This window comes from Ursus arctos, unplaced genomic scaffold (assembly GCF_023065955.2).
Source record: "Ursus arctos isolate Adak ecotype North America unplaced genomic scaffold, UrsArc2.0 scaffold_19, whole genome shotgun sequence".
Classification (NCBI taxonomy): Eukaryota; Metazoa; Chordata; class Mammalia; order Carnivora; family Ursidae; genus Ursus; species Ursus arctos.
The window spans coordinates 3,994,512-4,014,161 of record NW_026622863.1 but is presented as its reverse complement, the minus strand read 5'-3'; the positions used below and the strand labels follow the sequence as shown (position 1 = coordinate 4,014,161).

The 19,650-nt window shown below is 46.4% G+C and overlaps 1 protein-coding gene across 7 annotated transcripts in view; it reads left to right on the top strand.

Moving 5' to 3' along the window:
* Positions 1-19,650, top strand: part of KIAA0513 (KIAA0513 ortholog) — a 71,875-nt gene that overhangs the window by 9,064 nt on the left and 43,161 nt on the right. The window contains exon 1 of one of the 7 annotated variants that reach the window (XM_044382354.3): positions 12,532-12,613. The exons of the other annotated variants lie outside the window; for them this stretch is intronic. The gene's annotated coding sequence lies outside the window, so the exon portion shown is untranslated. Of the gene's footprint in view, positions 1-12,531; positions 12,614-19,650 lie in introns of those variants that run through there. 7 annotated transcript variants of the gene reach the window in all.

Genomic DNA, 19,650 nt, shown 5'->3' with positions numbered 1-19,650 from the left:
AGAGGGTGCCTGGAACCAGGTTGGGAAAGACATTTGCCAAGTCGTGCTCTGTGTTCAGTCGTAAGTTTGCTGCCTCTCTGCTCCTGGGTGGCGGACGGGTGAGGTATGGGGTGAGGGAGAAAGGGCTCTGGACGGGGTACCGCCCCGTCAACTCTGCGGGTGCCTTTCCAGGCTCCCCCATCCTCCGGACGTCTCAGTAAGCAGAGAGGTTTGCAGAGGGCACAGCAGCACGGGCGCCCTGTTAGCCGCTCCGTTTAGAACAGCTGGTTTAGGGTGGACCGGTCCTGTGGCCCGGGAATTGGAAAGGGCAGGATTTGGTCTTCCTGGAGCTGGATGCATTTTCCCGCCCATACCGGGTTTGCACTTGCCTACGTTGCACCTTGATTGGATTTCAGAGAACGACTTTGCAGTGGGCTCTAGCCATGGCCACCTCCTCTAACTCTGTGGTTAAGTGTGGGGCAAGGGTGCCGACCTACAGACCGAGCAGGAACTTACCTCTCTGCTGGCACAGGTGACGCGCCCTGAGATGTGGAGGTTGTGGCTGTGGTGAGTCAGTGGTAGAGGCTCGCAGACAGCTGTCAGGGGCTAGGCTGCCCCCCAGACCATTGTCACCTATTGCTAATGTTTCAGAGTCATTTCAGGAGAGGGACCCCCTCCGGGAACCGAAACCAGAGCAGCCAAGATATAGAACAGGGAATTAAGCAAAGAAAAAAAAAAGAATGATTTTGATTGGTTATGCATGAGCACTCCTCCTTGGGCTCTTACACATTCCCGTTTGGAAGTTTGTTTTGTCTTTGTTCACAGTCTCTCCCTTCCACTCTCACTTGTTTTTATGTCCATTTTGTTCAGAAATAGGAGTGCTTACGCATTTGAAACACAGGGAGAGAAGCTTTTGAGATCAGCTCACAATGAAAAAGTTGACTCAGGAGATTTTCTTTTTCTATAAAAGAAATGAAGATGACTGAGGACTCACACATAGGCACTCAGTGATTATGATTATCTCTATCCTCTTGTATGGTTCTGGGATACATTCCCATGTTTTTTTGTAGTGTGTGTCTTTTGTATGGCCTGTGTCAGTTAACGTGAAGTTGTGGTTTGTATTATTTGAGAATGTAACGAGTAAAAGCAGTGAAAAGCTACTACTGGATGACATGAATAAATCATAAACCTTAAATAATTTGCTACAGGATTCCAGAGAGTAGAGAACAGCAATTCTCTTTGATGACCATTAACTTTGGTTCTTCAGAGGTAAATTGCCTTATGGTGACCCCAAGAGAGGACGTCTTTTAGGACAATCCCAAGAAAGGTTTAGAATGGAATGAGTCGTGCTATATGCCCCCCCCCTCTTGCTGCTTCTTCCCTCAAAAAAAGAAAATAATCAGGTTTAAAGAAACATCAAAAGCAACCTGGGAAGATTAAAAAACAAAAAAGTCATGCAAATTCAACCAGCAGCAGGAAAAATACACAAAGGGAGGAGTAAAATCCTGTTGCTCATAATAACGCCTCACTTTACATGACAGAGTCCTTTACGAAGGGCTTGTGCACAAAATCTCAATTGAGCTTCACGATAAACTTGGAGTGATAGGTGATGTTAACATTCCCATGTCACAGATGAGAGGACTGAGGCTAAGCGAGTGCCCAGAGTCGCTTAGGCCCTAGGGGGGAAGTGAAATGATAAACCTAGCCATCTGGTCTCAGCCAGATGCAAGTCTGTCATCAGCCTATGGAATGGGATGTGGGAAGGCTAGGACATCCCAGCGCATCCAAGGACGCCAGGGCTTCCCCAGCATCCGCTCCAGAGCATTCCTCTCTCCCACCACTTGCCTCTTCACTAAGTCAGCTCAGCTCCCCAGTGCAGCTGCACCTTCACCACTTCCCCCACCCAAGCCTGAGAGAGTCTGCGTCTACTCAGATTTGTTTATCCGTCTTTGAGAAATCTAGTAGGAAGTACAATTGCAAGGAGCCTCTTGCTCAATTGCTCGGTGTTTCTAAATAGTCTAGGTGTCTTTAGCTGTGACGCAAGAGAGCAAAGCAGTTCTAGGGAAACATGTCCTTAGAGTTTTCCTTGTCCTCCACCCGGAAGAGCAGTGTGGTGGTTGTGAAACGTGGGGAGCTGACCCAGTAGTTTTGTTTATTGGATGCTAAGTATTCTATACGTGGCATTGTCTGGATTATGGTGACATCTTTTTTTTTTTTTTTTTCTCCAAACGGGACACAGCTGTTCTCATTAGAGAACACACTTTGATCCCACTTTCTAGATCTGGGCATCCAGATCTGGAAAAGGACTTCAGGGGGGACGTTATCTGAGTTGTGTTTCAGTGGGCAGTGGTACAAAACAGAATTAACAGCCAAGACGATCTTAGGGCACAACAATGCACGTATAGATCTGAATGAGAGCGATGACAGTTCCAATCTACGACTCCATGCTTAGAGTATTGTGTTCTTTTCTGGACATCACATTTAAAGAAGACATAGAAAAAAATCAAGAATATTCATTGGAAATTACTACAGTGGTGAGTGAATTATAGCTGGCAAGCCTGAGAATCTGAGGAGCCACGGTCACAGAAGGTTCAGGGCTATCATTAATAAACTTGCTGCGTAGTGGCCCAAGAACCAAAGGATGCAAGTTATAGTTATGAAGGCTTTAGTTTTTTTTAAAGATTTTACTTATTCATTTGAGAGAGAGAGTGTGTGTGTGCACAAGCAGGGGGAGGGGCAGAGGGAGAGGGAGAGGCAGATTCCCTGCTGAATAGGGAGCCCAACACGGGGCCTGATCCTAGAACCCTGGGATCATGACCTGAGCCAAAGGCAGACACTTAATCAACTGAGCCAACCAGGTGCCCCGGGAAGATGTTAGTTTTAAGAACTTTATCATGTCAGACTAATCTTTTAAAAACTATGGGTTGGATCATACCTCTCCCCAGTGGCTTCCCAGTACTCTGGGGATTGAATTCAAACTTCTCACTGTGGTCTACTTGGGGTGCTATATGAGTGCTAGCTGACCTTTCTTGTTTCTCCAGCTTCATGAGTTACCACTCTCTTACTCACAAAAATCCCACCTCCTTCTTATACCTTGAACACATCCAGTTTCACTCTGCCTCGGGGCCTTTGCACTGGCTCTTCCTTCTGCCAGATTTTCCCTTGGCTGGCTCCCTGTCATTCAAGTGACTGCTCTGATGTCACATCCTTAAAACTTAACTAACAACTAAAATAGTTTCTTCCTGGTCCCCAACCCATGCACTTTATTATACTATAGTGTTTTATTTTCTTCATAACAATATCAGAAATGATCTTCTTTGAGAAAGCTTTTGTTGTCTGCTGCCCATTTACCACGGTATCTATCGGCAGTGCCCCAAAGAGTGCCTGGCATATAGTAGGTGCTCAATAAATATTTGTTGAATGAATGATTTTAATGACAGACCTTTTCAGAGATGGGAGGGATTGCTGTCTTGGGAGATACCAAGTTAGTTTTCTTGTACCGGGGACAGTCAGACGTAGGCTGACTAGCCAGCCATTGGGCAAGACACTTTAAGCACTAGAGAGATAGGAAAACCAGATAACTTACTGTGCTCGTTTGCGGGGGCTGCTGTAACAATGTACCATAAACGGGGGGGGGGGGGGCTTAAGATGACTCCGTTTATTCTCCCACAGTTTTAGAGACCGGAAGTCCAAAGTCAAGGTGCCAGCAGCGTTGGTTCCTTCTTAGTTCAGAGGGAGAATTGTTTGCTGCGTCTCTCCCAGCCTCTAGTGGTCTCCAGCAATCCTTGTGTTCCTTGGCTTGCAGCCTGTATCCCTCCAGCCTCTACCTCTATGGTCACGTGGCCTTCCTCTCCCTGTGTGTGTCTGTGTCTCTGTGTGTGTGTGTGTGTGTGTGTGTGTGTGTGTGTGTCTTTTCTTCATATAAGAACACCATCAAATTAGTTGTATTCCATTATGACTTTATCGTAATGTAACTAATTACATCTGCAGAGACCCTGTTTCCAAATAAGTTCACCTTCACAGATTCTGGGGGTTAGGACTTCAACATATCTTTTTCAACAATTCAATGTATAATACCTTCTTACTTCAGGGTCTAGTGACATTTTAAAGGGAAAGACTGGCAGGAGGTGCTGGGTTCCCTTTAGGGATAATAACATGGATTTGAGTATTTTGACATAAAGCATTGTGCTCTTTACAACTTGCAAGGTAAGTGGTGTCAAAGTGAGGAGGCCACGGGTCCAAGCAATTGACTGACTTGCCCAAGGTCAAGAAGACAAGATGAGTCTCCTGCATCAGATTGGAAGGCCTATGGCCTCTCCACAGTCCTCCACCCCCGCCTGTTAGCGGATAGGTCTTACTAGTGGCGCAAGCCCAGGGTGGGATGCAGGATTTGTCTGATGGCTCTGCGGGAGCCCTGGAGGGATTATTTCCTTCCTCAGCGGTTTGCTTTACCCTGGCCTTGTAGTGAAGGCATGGCTGTCCCACAGTGAAGTAAACGGTGCAGGCCTGACATCCCCAGCAGGAGGCCTCATGTGGCCAGCTCTGACAGGCGCTAGAACCTCAGGAGAAGTTGCATTTCCCCTTGTTGGGCTTTCCCAGTGATTCAGAGGGGCTTTTCCATAAGGTTTTAAGAGTTCTGGGTTTCGGTGTCCCAGGTTATGACCCGGAAAAAGTATTGCTGATGTTCCAAGAATGAACCATCCAGGAATTCATGGGGAAACTTTGTATTTTGGGGGCTGGGGATAGGGGAGTGCATGAGAGCAGGGCAAGCTGCCAGCGAAATATCCGAAATGATTTACACCTTCGCCTTTGAGACCTTTTCATTTCTGACTCTGTTAATATCGCCTTATCAAGGGAGATAGATAATCCCTCCCTTATTTAATGTGATGAATTTTTGGACAAGCTAATACATGCAGATGGTACAGAATTCAGATGATCAAAAAAGATGTCCAGTGAAGAGCAGTTCCTGTGTCTGCCTTCCCTGCCCTCTCCAGCTTCCCAGTCCCCTCCCCAGGGGCACCCATCACCCCCAGTTTTCCTCTGTCTCCTTCCAGATCTGCTGTCCCCTTTAGTGCCCCTGAGTGCCACCTCCCCATACACACACCTGGGGGGCCGTGCTTACATCCCTGCTTTCCATTCTTCCTTCCTGCTGCATTTTCAGAACCCCTTCTGTGGGGACCTGATGGGCCCATGAGTTCCCATGTGTAAGGAGCTGATGGCAGTACGTCTGCCAAGAGTTTTATGTTTGGAGGGAAGGTGCTCAGAAGAAATGAGTCTGTGATGTAAAATGTGCGGCTCTGAGGCCAGAGGGTGAGGAAAGTGCTCCCATTCCTGGGGTGGTTCTCAGAGTCCAGTTCCTTTAATGTCAGGGTTAGCCCTGACAGGAGGCAAGCTGGGGGAGCATTCTGGGGGAGAAAAGTGGGGGCGGCGGTTGTGCTCCTGTGGGGGTGGGGGTTGTTGCTGGGACGGGTCTTGCTGACTGGCTTTGCTCTGCCATACCCAGCAGTGTGCTCGGCGCTGTCTGGGGTCATCACGCTGGCCCCCACAGGAACTCCCCTGCCCGCTGTCTACAGCTCCTAAGGGCCGCGTTGGCATGCAGCTCCAGGCAGCTTGTCTTTCTGTCCCAGGGTCCAATCCCGGTCCCCCTCCGGTCGGGGGCGGTTCTCATCTTTCCTTGTTTTAGGTACGGTGTAGGGGTCCCCATTAGAACAGCAGCTCCTTGGCTCTCCAAGGAAGAGCGACTCCCGTGTGGCCTGTGTGTGAGGTTGGTGCTGTGCAACAGAGCAAGAACGTTACGTAAGAAGGATCTGCCTTCGTCCTCAGGGGTTTTCTGGGCTCATTCCAGAAACATTCTCTTGCTTCTCACAGTCCAAGACGAATGACCGCGATTTGTTCCACCGTACGAATAATCTCCAGCAACTGCTGAGGGAAATGGCAAATTTGGAGGGGGGGAAAAAGGAGAGAAAAGGGGATTTTTTTTTTTTGGTTAATTACTGAATCCACTTAGGAAAACACCATATTCCTCGGTGACGTCCTTTCATAAGCCAGGTGTGTGTTCTGAGGCATTTTCCTGGCCTTTGCATCCCAGCCAGGCATGACTCAGAGCAAATGACTCACCAGTGGCAGGAGTGACCAGTGAGCGAGGGGAGAAACGAGGATCTAGCAACAGTGGAGCAAATGGCAAATGGCAAATACCAAAGCAAATGAGCTCCGGGGCTCCTGTTTGCGGACACTCTTGAGTTAGGGCTTGTGGGGGTGAACCCAGGAGGCTGAGATGCAAAAATAGGGCCCAATTAAAAGGGCCGAAAGCCTCATGAGAGAAGAAAACCAAATTTTGAGTTAATAGTAAAGGAGCAAGAATGAAGTAAGTGCATTACGTGAGGCCAACACAGTGACAAACCTAAATACCTCTAGTTTTAAAAACGTAGTTAGTGTGGTGGTACAAGGAAATAGGAAACCAGTTAACAGAGGAAAGCTAGGCCAACACCCTCCCTGCTCTGCGAGGAGGCAGGTTAGCTGAACTTCATTAAGCAGCGGGATGGCTCTGAGAATCCCGATGCTCGATTTGGATAATCACTGGTGCCTAGGTGGCTCAGTCGGTTAATCGGTTAAGCGTCTGACTGTTGGTTTCGGCTTAGGTCGTGATCTCACGGTTGTGGGATCAAGCCCCACATTGGGCTCTGTGCTCAGCGGGCAACCTGCTTAAGATTTTCTCTCTTCCTCTCTGTCCTCCACTTTGTACTCTTTCTCTTTCTTAAAAACAAACAAACAACACCCCCCCCCCCAAAGCAACAGCTTCATTTACCTGCTCTTGTGGTGGAAAGAGGTATTATATATAATCAAAATTTTAACGGAAGTTGAATTAACTAGACTTATCTATCCTATGGGAAAGAAGTAGCATCTCTGATGTCATCTCCTATCCTCTTTTTGTTTTTAAAGATTTATTTGAGCGAGCATGCGGTCTCTCTCACACTTTCTCTCTCAAAATGGGGCGAGGGAGAGAGGAAGGAGGGGAGAAGCAGACTCTCTGCTGAGCACAGAGCCAGATGCAGGGCTTGGCCCCATAACCCACGAGATCACGACCTGAGTAGAAACCAAGAGTCGGGGGCGCCTGGGTGGCGCAGTCGTTAAGCGTCTGCCTTCAGCTCAGGGCGTGATCCCGGCGTTATGGGATCGAGCCCCACATCAGGCTCCTCCGCTATGAGCCTGCTTCTTCCTCTCCCACTCCCCCTGCTTGTGTTCCCTCTCCCGCTGGCTGTCTCTCTCTGTGTCAAATAAATAAATAAGATCTTAAAAAAAAAAAAAAAAAAAGAAACCAAGAGTCAGCTGCTGAACTGACTGAGCCACCCAGGCACCCTTCTTGTCCTCTTCTAAGTAACCCTGCCAGCTGCCCCGGAGTGGCCAAAAGCCTGAGGGGTCCCACGAGGTTGATGCCTCCCTCCTGGTGGTCCTGCTTCTGTTCTTGCTTGAATGGCAGTCCTCTCCCCACACAACCAGCAGAGTGTAGCATCCTGGTTAAAACATAGATGAGATCATGATGTTCCCTGATGCAAACCCCCATGCTCTCCCATGGCTCCTGGGATGAAATCCCAACCCCTTAGCTTGGCCTTCAAGCCCCTGCCTTGTGCCTGGCCCGCAGCCCAGTCATCCTCAGCTCCTTCCCTCCCTCCCCGTGTCTCCCCGGCGGAGCCACACTGCCTCACTGTTGCTCTAATGGACCAGGTTCATTCCCACTGCAGAGCTGTGAATTTGCCATTTCCTTGGGCTGGGATGCTGGTCCTCCAGATGGTAGAGTGACCCTCCCTGGCCTCTCAGGCTGGAGGAGCTCCCCACCTCCATCTGGTTTCTCCAGCCCAGCACTGCCCAGTGGAAATATGGGGTGAGCCGCACACATTGTATTAAGTTTCTAGCGGCCACACTAAACAAGTAAAGAGAACAGGCAAAATTAATTTTTATCATGGATTTTATTTAATCCAGTATATCCAAAATCTTATTCCCACATCTCATCAATATAAAAATTATTAATGAGACATTTTACGCTCTCGTTTTGTGTTAAGTCTGAAATCTGATGTGGTCAGTGCAGCTCAATTTGAGTGAGCCACATTTCATGGACTTAATAACCATGTGTGACAAGTGGCTACTCTGTAGGATAGCGCAGCTCTAACCCATTTGTGCTTTTATATTATTCACGGCACTTATGATGGACTGTAATGATTCCTTGATCTCTTTGTTCTCCGACTAGAACATAAGCTCCCTGAGGGCTAGGCTTTTGTTTGTCTTATTCATCTGAAACAATGCCTGGCACACTGAAAACACAATATTTGTTGAATGAGGGAGCAAACCTACGACAGAATGAACACCACATCCTCTTACAATTCCAGAGGCAACTAAGTAGCCAGTGACATTTCGAGCCTGTTTTAATCAGAGGAAATCAATGCACAAGGTTTCCTGTGACCAATAATATTAACTGTTTCATATAGAGACTTATATATTGTCTACAGTCTCTTGTGAGTGCTTTTTATTGGATTTTTTTGGAGGGGTACAATGATAACCAAAGAGAGAAGGGTTTTCACCGGGAAGCACTTAACAGGATTGAGATTGTTCGGTGTTGTTTGCTGCTGGGAGTTAATATAGATCAGAGATTTCAACTGGGGGAAGCATCCAGAGACGTTTTTTTTGTGTGTGTGGTTTTTTTTTAATAAAAGATTTTATTTATTTATTTATTTGACAGAGAGACAGCTAGTGAGAGAGGGAACACAGGCAGGGGAAGTGGGAGAGGAAGAAGCAGGCTCCCAGTAGAGGAGCCCGATGTGGGGCTCGATCCCATAACGCCGGGATCACGCCCTGAACCGAAGGCAGACGCTTAACGACTGAGCCACCCAGGCGCCCCCCAGAGACGTTTTTGATTGTCGCAATTTGGGGGTGCTTCTGGTATCGGTGGGGAGAGGTGGGAGATGCTGGCTAGCATCTTGCTGTGCACACACAGGGCAGCCCTGCCTGCGAAGAATGACCCAGCCCAAGAGCTGACAGTGCTGCTGTAGGTCAGCCCTGCCCTAGACCAGCGTGGCGCCCACCCTGGTGGCGTTTCTGAGTCGCCTCTGAGAACGTCAGGAAGGTTATTAGTCTCTGGAACCTTGACAGGTTTTGTGCAGACCCCATTTTTTCGTTCCCTTCTGTCAGGTTAAACCTGTCCCTGCTTATCGGTTCTTTTTCTAAAAGGGGAGACTGAACAAAACTGCCTTCAGCTAAAGCATTTGAGAGGAAAGAAAATTAGCTTCCCTTTTAAAGTGGGAGTTAGAATTCTGCAGGGAGGACATCTGGAAGAGCCTGTGTCTTCAGGGCCGCAGATCAATACACTTGAAGCACCTCCTGAAAGCTATTTCGTTACCCTCTGAGCAAAGCAGCAGCTGAAACTGATTTCTTTTCAGTTACATGCAAGGAAACATCTGCCAAGTAGCTTTTAAAAAAATCCTTATTTACACTCCAAAGCAGGATTGGAGCACAGAATTATGTGCATTTTAGTTCTTGTTATACATTAAGGCCCCCAAAATAAGAGACTTCGGCTCCCACGTTATTGGGGGTAAAAAAAAAAACCGAGTGATTATGTATGTTTCGATTTTCAGGTTTTGGGGAATACAGTTGACTCTGGAACAGCAGGTTCAACGGGTTTGAGCTTCACGGTTTGCTTCTATGCAGATGATACAATACAGTGTCATAAGTGTATTTCCTCTTACGATTTTCTAAATACTGTTTTCTTTAGCTCGCTTTATTGTAAGAATAGAATAATACACGTAACATAAAACACATGTTAGTAGACTGTTTACATCATCGGTAAGGCTTCTGGTCAACAGTGGGTTATCAGGAGTTAGGTTTTTGGGGAGTCAGAAATTATATGAAGATTTTCAACTGCGTGGGGGGTCACCCCACCCATTGTGGTTCAAGAGTCCGCTGTACCTGCAAATACAAACTGAAGGTGTACCAGACTGGGCGATCGATGCTTGTTATCCCTTCCGACTCTCGAGCGAGATCTCCGTGTGTATGCATCAGCGGTGTGCAGGGTGTCTACTGCCGCTTCCTGCTGTTCTCTCTGCCAGGAGTATCTTCCCTAGTCTGACCGGCAGGCTTCTACTAGATTCAACCCGAAGAATGTAGTCTTTAAAGTGTCCCCCAGGGCAGAATGGAGCGCTCCTCCTCCTGGGCTCCCACTGACAGCTGCATCCTGGAGTTAGAGTCCTTGTGACGTCGCTGTGATCATTTCCTCATATCTGTCCCTCCCGCGATCACATTGGGGAAAGGAAGGAACGTACCCTGTTGTTCTTTGTACCCCCAGGACTTACCACAGTCCCCACTACATGGTAGGGGCTTAATACATGTTTGTCAAACGAATGACCTGAACTGTAAAAATAACACCTTTCACCTGTCCACATTGGTACTGCCACCATCAGAGAAGAAAAAAGAAGCAGCAGCCACATTCTTTGGCCTAGGGCAGTGACATTCCAGAACGTGGCCCTGAGCTGGAGATGACAAACCAGCCCAGGGACGAGAGTGACCATTTTCCCTGGTTGTCCTTTACCCATTTGGTGATGCTGTGGGCAGAAAGTGTCGGCTCTAGACGCAGCTGTGTATGAACCACTGTTTGACTTTGCTGCCTTGACGTCACCCTGTTACTTTGCTGCTCTGGGGCTCACAACTACATCCATGAGTCTGTGCCTTTCCCCCCGAGCTTCCCTCCCCTGTCCCATTTTTGTCTGTCTGCCAGCCCCCTACCACTTTCCGGAAATCTGAAGTCTCATCCAACTCTAACATCATGGGGTTTTATTTGAGTTGAACAAGGTCTAGAATTATTTAGGGGTAACTGTTTTGTTCCCACTCCTTTGCAGGCATCTCCTTTATTAGTGTTATTTCTCGATCATTCCGAGTTTTTCTTTTCCCCTTAGGCAGTGAGTAACGTCTGTGAAAACCTAGCATTTGTGGGTGACCAGTGCTGAGATTTGCTTGGTGGCCAATCTCTACTGAAAAAGGAATTAGGAAACCTCTTTAAATGCTTGTAGTCTAAGTGTCTAAGTCAGACGTTGCCTGCATCCCCCCCACACAGGAAGACCCCAGGATTGCGTCTTCTCCCGTAGAGATGGGTAAGAGAGGGTGAATCCACAGCATCTGTTTGGAGGGTCCTTATCCATACCCCAGGTTCGCACAGATACCTGTTTGCGTTACTGCAAGACTGTGGCATCCGGCTCTGCTTGGTCTTACCCAGACTCTCACTTGGCTCTCTGGCTTTGGACAGCTGTTTAACTTTCCCAAGCCTTAAAGCTTTTTTCAGCCACAAAATGGGGATTCTAATAGACCTAGCCCACATGTTACGGGAGACTTAAATCAGGTTTTTCATATAGAGCATTAGCTCGGTGCCCAGGGTGTAGTGAGCATGAATGTTAGTGGTAATTACCATTTCACTATTAAAAAGTATTAAATGATAGTAATAGTTAGCATTATAGGATAGAACAGCTTGGCTTTCTCACACCACCGCATTCACCAAAACAGCAGTAGGAAGCAGGGACTTTGCCCTACGAAAGAGCACGTAACACCGGGAGCACAGTGGCACTCAGGTGTGGTGGGACAGCCCACGCATGCATGGGAGAGGAAGGAGCAGCGACTTTTGAGATGTCTGAAAATGGCATCCTTTTATTCAAATACAAACTTGTAAGGGGAGAAAAACTTTAGAAAAATGTGATTGTCTATAGCTTCTAGAACGGGTGGTATACAAATATTTAAAATGTTTGATAGAAAGACCTGTCATGTCACATCTAAGGCCACCTGGCAGAATTGCTGATGCCCTGTCATGAGATCCAGCAGGGAGTCTCCGTGTGGGTGTGCGTGCGTGCGTGTGTGTCCATCCCTCTCTTCTCCTCCATTTGTCCTTCTGTCTCTCTCTGTCTCTCTCTGATCATTGCAACAACCTAGCAGGGATGGTCTGGCCAGAGGCACTTGGTGAAATAATCCTTTCCTCCATGTCATGTGTTGGGGGATTCTGAGTCCAAAAAAAGCATACTTGATCTCTTAGGTTAAAACTGAGAGTCTGGAATGGGATCTGAGGAAGATACTCATACGTGCTCAATAAAGGAACAGCAGTTGGGAAATGGGGCAAATCACTCCAGGAAAGAAAACAAGCAAAGCAGGCCACGGAGGTGGTGGGGGCCCGGAAGCAGGTGTCCTGGCTCCTTTGCTGTCCCGGCAGAGGAACCAGGAATGTCCTGTCTTGGTTCTCTGGGGCCTTGGTGTGTGACTGTCCCTGGCCCAGGCCACCCGGGGCGGAGAGACAGGCTGACGACTGGCAGAGGTTTGGTCAGGCTGTGGCAGAGCAGGGAGAGTGTGACCCCCACCCCCACGGCCGCACTGCCTCCAAAGACCAGGGCACTGCCCTGCATGGCTCCCAGCTGTTCTCTGTTCTCTTGGCTTGGGTTGTTCTGCCACGAGCCGATTGTGGTGACATCTAATTGCCTGAAATGCCTTACATGGACTTTTGTGCCCTTAGGAAGGCCCGCGAATTTTTCATCTCTGTCTCCTTAAAACCACAGTGGCTCGGAAGGAAGGAGGCCCTGGTTACAGAAGGCTTGTCTTTTTCGCTCAGGGTCACTTGGTGAGTTCTGTGCGGCTCAGGGCCTTTGTCCAGTCAGTACTGAAGAGGCTGGATCCTCATGTGGGTTTGTAGGAACGAGGCGACCCTGTGCCAGCGTGCATGTCAGGGCTGGGGGCCCCAGGAAGGGGAGATGGTGGTCTCCTGTGTCACCCAGGCAGGTCACAAGCTTTCAGAGCTGTGACTCAGAAACGAGGCCCCTCGCTCATGGCCCCAAAGGGGGAGCTTTGACTGCATTCAGTTTATTGTGATGCAGAAGAGTGGGACCCCAACTTCACTAGCAGCTTTGGAGACAGTGTCTCCCCCCGCTATTACTAGGTCAGGAGGGAAGGAATTCTCCATTCCTAGTCGTGTAAATGGTCTGTAACCGTCAGAGATACACTTCTGGGCACATCTGTGGCATGACAGAGTGGAAGGAGAGGAGGACAGGACCGCCACACAGCTGGTCTCAGCTGCTCAGGGCTGTCGGTGAGCTCCGTTCTTTGGGGAGAAACAGTCCTGCTTAAGCAGATGCCCCACGCCCTTGTTTTAAGAATGTAACAGAGGGAGTTCTGAAATTGGGTTCCACTTCTTAATGATCCTAAGTCATTGTCACCTCAGAGAAGGTGACCAGGTTCTGCCCTGTGTGTGGGGGCCTGTGCTCCAGCCTGTTCAGGCCGCGTGGACGCTTGTCGCGTCCGATCAGCAGTCGGCTCAGGGCTCTCTGGAGCCCTTCTGTGTGACCAGCCTTGATCCTGACATCTAGCTTGGGCTTTTTGTACCCCTCTCGGGGGCAGGGCTGTGCTCCTGACGGGCGAGGCCCATCATCCAGGGGCATCCACTTAGGGAGGGGTCCAAAAGGAGGTGTTGGCAGGTGCTGGGTCGTGCTCAGGAGGTGAGCTGCGTTCTAGCTTCTCGGATGCAGGGAGGTGCTTCTCACTTCACGTTGGTCTTTGGCTATTTGCCTTCGTGTAGAGAATCTGGTAGGAGTCATGTCTGTGGGTTTCCCTCATTAGACCTTTCTCGCTGTGTGTCTTTTCCCACCATGTGGTCATGCCTGCTATGGGTGGCTGTTCTACCTGTTTGGGTTGAAAACAAAACTGACTTAATCTGGAGTGCTTTTTCCACGCATGACTCTCTCTTCCCTGTAGACAAAGGATGAAAAAAAATCACAGGGGTGCCTGGGTGGCTCAATCATTAAGTGTCTGCCTTCGGCTCAGGGCGTGATCGCAGAGTTCTGGCATCAAGCCCCACATCAGGCTCCTCCGCTGGGAGTCTGCTTCTTCCTCTCCCACTCCCCCGCTTGTGTTCCCTCTCTCATTGGCTGTCTCTCTCTCTGTTAAATAAATAAATAAAATCTTTTTTAAAAAAAGAAAAAATCACGGAAAAATTAGGGACTCTGGTATTGTAGAATTACCCACTTCTCTGCCTCCTTTCCCGCAAATGTGATGCTCGACCCTGCCTGACAAGAATTGGGACAGTTTACCCACGGGAAGCCCTTCTCCCCTGCCGTAATCATGTCTGGCCATTCTCTGTCCGCTGGACCCTCGATTGTTCTGTTTCCCTCATACAGCAGAGGGACAATTCCTTTCCCAAGAGAGTGGGTGTTGGTGCATGACCTGCAGAGGAGGGACAGCCTCGCTAGGGCCAGCACCGTCCTTTGAGGCCAGCTGGTGGCAGAGAGGAGATGGCTGACTCGGTTGCTCCACATTCTCCAGGGACCCACGTTCAGAACCTGCTTGTCAGGAAGGGTGTGGAGCTCCAAACAGACACCTGGGAGAAATGTGGACAGAGAAACCAAAGAATCTAGGATGCGCTCCAGGCTGGATGATGGGTGAACGTCAGCCAAGCAGCTGGAGAGCTGGGTCTCTAGAGCCCAACTTTTTCTAAGAAAAGGGAACTGCCATTTACTTATCCCCTTCTATTTCTGGGAACTCGCCTGGCTGTTTCCACCTCTTCTTTTTTTTCTTTTTAATTATCCAATGGTAAAATTGACCTTTTCTTGGAGTACATTTCTATGAGTTTTAAAACATAGAGATTCATTTAAAAAATAAAACATAGAGATTCTTGTAACCACTGCTGCATTCATTTAGGAAACAAAACATTTTCTCCATCACCCCCTAACTCTCCTTGGAATCTCCCTTGTGTTCACACTCACCCCCATCCCTAACTCCTGGCAACCACTGGCACGTCTTATAAATGGAATCAGACCATAGGCTAACGTTGGAGAATGGCTTCTTTCACGTACCGCAGTGTGTCTGAGGGCCACCTGAGGTGTTACGTGTAGTAGGATTTTATTGCTGAGAGGTAGACCCTCGTATAGGTAGCCCACAGTGTGTATTCATCCACCTGTTGGAGGACATTGGGTTGCTGTCTTTGAGGATTACGAATAGAGTTGCTAGAAACATTTGTGTACGGATTTTTATGTGAACCTAAGTTGTTGTTTTTCTGGAACACGTATGTAGGAGTGGCATTGCTGGGTTGTATGATAAGTGTACGTTTAACTTGATAAGAAGTGACCCGAATCTCCTATGCAGAATTCCGAATCATGTCTGCAGATGCTCTACCGTGAAGGAGGTGGGGCGTCACCACCCACTCCTTAAGTAGGGGCGGCCCACAGTGAGGTCCTTCCGAAGAGCATAGGGTGGAAGGGGAGGTTGACAAAAGAGCGTGCTGCTGTGGGGAAGCCGGATAACCCTGCCCTCAGCCACGATCAAGGTCAGCAGTGAGAAGTACTGTCCATGGTATATGCCTCTGATACGACGTGATGACAGTTGTGCTTTACTTCTGGTCTTCCTCCCCAAAACCCGTACCTCCAGTCTAGCCGGGAGAAAAATGTCAGACAAATCCCAGTTGAGGAGCATTTTACGAAATATCCGGCACATACTCCTCAGAATCGTTAAGGTCATCAAAACCAAGCGAAGTCTGAGAACCTGTCAGAGCCGAGAGGAGTCTTAGGGGACACAGTGACTAACTCGGGGTCCTGGAACAGAAAAAGGGCATTAGGGAAGAGCTGTGGAAATAGGGCATGGCTTATTAATATAAGATGTGGAAACTTGATGTGGGTTATGTGGGAATTCTCTACTATCTTTCTAACTTTTCTGTAAATTTAAAACTCTTCAAAGTGAAAAAAGTTTATTAAAAAACAAAACCAAACCCCTGCCAAACCGTTCTGCATTCCCACCAGCAGCATGTGAAGAGTTCCAGTTGCCCACCATCACCGTCAGCACTTGGTACTATCAATATTTTATTGTAGCCGTTTTAACAGATGTTTAATTGTAGCTTGTCATGGTCTCAACTTGCCTTTCCCCATTGGCTGATGATGCTGACCCCTTTTCACGTGCTGACTTACTATCCACGTGGTCTTTGTGCTGTGTCTGTCCTCCTTCCCCTTGTTAGTAAGTTGGCTGCTGCTTCTTACTGATATGTTTCAAGAGTTCTTTCCACAGTCTGGACACAAGTCCATTGTTGGCTCTGTGACCTGCGGATATTTTTCTCCCAGTCTGTAACTTGCTTTTTCATTGGTTTAGCAGTGTTTTTCACACAGCAAAATCTTTGTATATCCAGTATATCAGCTTTTCCTTTTACGGATGGTGCTTTTGAGGTAATGTCTAAGAACTCTTTGCCTTGTTTTATCCTTGTTTTAAAAGTTTTGTGTGTCACGTTTTACATTTAGTCTGTGATCCATTTGACTTATTTTTAAATGAAGTGTGAGGGTTAGGTCCAGGTTCTTTTTACCTACTTCTCTCTCTCTCTCTCTTTAAGATTTTATTTTTTAGTAATCTCTCTACCCAGTGTGGGGCTTGAATTCACAACCCCACGATCAAGAGTCGCACACTCCACAGACTGAGCAGGCCAGGTGCCCCAGTCTTTCTCTCTCTGTCTCTGTCTCTCCATCTCTCTATCTATTTTCTCACTTTCTCCCTGTCTGTCTTTCTCTCTCTGCCCACGAATGTCCAGTTGTATCAACACTACTTGTTAAAATGACTATCCTTGGGCAACCCTCTTGGGTCCCCTCCCTCTTTGGGGGCCTTGTAGTCTGTCATTCAATAAACTTCACAATCGCTCAAAAAAAATTAAATGACTATCCTTGCTCCATTGAGTTGCTTTTGAATCTTTGTAAAAGATTAGCCGGCTGTACTTGTACGGGCTGTCTCTAGATGCTGTCCTGTTTCATTGATCTGTGTTTACCACCGGTCAACATCACACTGTCTTGACTACCATAGCCATCGTAGTAAGTCTTCAAATCAGAAAATGTGATTCTTCCAACTCTACTCTTCTCTTTCAAAGTTGTCCTAGCTATTCTAGTTCCTTCACCTAGCCATATAAATTTTAGAATACGCTTGTTTATATCTATAAGAAGAAGTTCTTCCGGGATAGGAACTGTGTGAAATTTAGGAAATACCAATTTGGGGAGACTCCATATCTTTACTGTGTTTGGTCTTCCAATCCTCAGACACGGTATGTATCTCCTTTATTAAGTCTTCTTTGGTTTCTTTCATCAGTGTTTGGGAGTCTTCAGCATACAAATACTGTACATGTTTTGTTAGATTTGTGCTTAAGTATTTACTTTTTCAAGTTATTGTAAATGCTATTCTGTTTTTAACTTCAGTTTCCAAATGTTTATTACTGATATGTAGAAATATGATCGAATTTTGTGTTAACCTTGTCTCTTGCAAACTTGCGAAAGTCACGTGTTCTAGGGATTTTTTAGAAAAAGATTCCTTTGGGGGACTCTGGCTGGCTCAGTCAGAGGAGCTTGCAACTCTTGACCTTGGGGTTGTGAGTTCAAGCCCCACGTTGGGTGTAGAGATTACTTAAATAAATAAATACTTAAAAAATAAATTCCTTAGGGTTTTCTATGTAGACAGTATGTCATCTGTGAATAGAGAGGATTATTTTCTTCTTCCCAGTGTTTTTTTCAGTACCTTTTGATGTCTTTCCCTGGCCTTATTGCTCTAGATAAGACTCGTGTTGTACTGTGTCAATGGAAGTGATGAGAGCTAATATCTTTGCCTTGTTCCCAACGTTCTAGGGAAAGCATTCGGTCTTTCACCATTGTGTATGTCAGATAAAGAGTTTTTATAGATGTTCTTTATCAAGTTGAAGAAGTTCCCTACTATCCCTATTTGCTGAGAACTTTTATCATGAATAAAGATTGAATTTTGTCAAATCTATTTTGTTGTTGGATCACTCAGTATGGTCCTGTGTGTTTTCTTCCATGCAGCAGATCACATTGTTTAATTTTTGCATTGTATTCCCAGGATAAACTCTACTTGCTCATATTATTCTTTTAATGTGTTGCTGGAGTTGATTTGCTGATGTTTAACATGTCTACATTTATGTCCATGAAGGATGCTGGCCTGCCATTTTCATGTACTGCACTGTCTGTGTTTGACTTGGTAGAGTACTACTGGCCTCATAAAATGAATTGGAAAACGTTACCTCCTCTTGCAGTTTCAAAGAGAGATTGTGTGGAATTGGTGTTGTTTATGTAAAGGCTTGGTAGAATTTGCCAGTGAAACCATCTGGACCTGGAGATTTTCTTTTTGGAAGGTTCAAAACTATCACTTTCTTTAATAGTTATGGGACTGTATGCATATCCATGTCATCTTGGGTGAGTTTAGGTAGTTGTGATTTTTAAGGAACTGAAATTAACCATCTTATCTAGCTTGTTGGCTTTCTATGTGCCCTCATCATTCATTCATTCATTCATTCATTCATTCTTAGAGAGATGAGGAGGGGCAGAGGGAGAGGGAAAGAGAGAATCTCAAGCAGGCTCCATGTGGGGCTCGATCTCATGACTCTGAGACCATGACCTGAGCCGAAATCAAAAGTCAGATGTTTAACTGACTTAGCCACCTAGGAGACCCTCTTGTCATCCTTTTAATGTGTACAGGGTCTCTAATGATATCCCCCTCATTATTCTTGATACTGGTGATTTGTGTCTTCTTTCTTTCTTCATTGATCTTGCTAGAGGGTTATGTAAGTTTAATGATCTTCTCTAAGATGACATTTTTGGTTGCATTGGTTTATTTCTCTTTTTTAACCTCATTGATTTCTGCTCTTTACTTTTCCTTTATTCTACCTTTTTGGGGTTATTTCGATCTTTTTCTAGTTTTTATTTTTAATTTTTTAAAGATTTTTTTATTTATTTGAGAGAGAGAGAGCTGGTGGGGGAGGGGCAGAGGGAGATGGAGAGAGAAACTCAAGCAGACTCAGCACTGAGCGTGGAGCCCCACCAGGGGCTTGATCCCATGACCCTGGGATCAGATCTGAGCCAAAACCAAGAATCAGAAGTCCAACCAACATCACCACCCAGGCACTCCATTTCTAGTTTTTAAGATAGAAGCTTAAATTATTGATTTGAGACCTTTGTTCTTATCTAACCTAAGTATTTCATGCTATAAATGTCTTTTTAAGCTCTGACTTAGCTACATTTCATAGACTTTAATTTGTTATATTTTCACTTTCAGTTGAGTACATTTTCTCGTGTTCTTTGGGACTTCCTTTTTGACTAGCGGATTGTGTAGAAGTATGCTGTTTAATTTCCGAAGGTTTGAAGATGTTCCTGCTACGCTTCTGTTCATTTCTAGTCTAATTCCATTACGGTCAGAGAACATACTTTATGTGATTTCAGTTGTTGTAGATTTGCTAAAGTTTGTTTTATAAGCCATGATGTGGACTATCTTGGGGAATATTCCCTTGAAAAGAGTGTTTATTCTGTTGTTTGGTGGAATGTTCTGTAAATGTCAGTGAGATCCAGTTGGTGGATGTTATTGATCGACTCTTCTCTATACTGCCGATTTTCTGTCTGCTACTTCCGTAGAAGAGTAAGAGACGAATCCTAACGTCTCCAGCTGGTTTTGTCTCTTTCTCCTTTGAGTTTTTTCAGATTTTGTTTCGTGTATTTTGAAACTCTGTTGTTAGGCACGTGCATATTTAGGATTGTTGTACCTTCTTGATGAATTGATACTTTTATCGTTATGTATTGTTTCCTTTTATTCCTAGTAATTCTTTTAGCTCCGATTTAAACTTTGTCCCTAACATAGCTTTTCTGG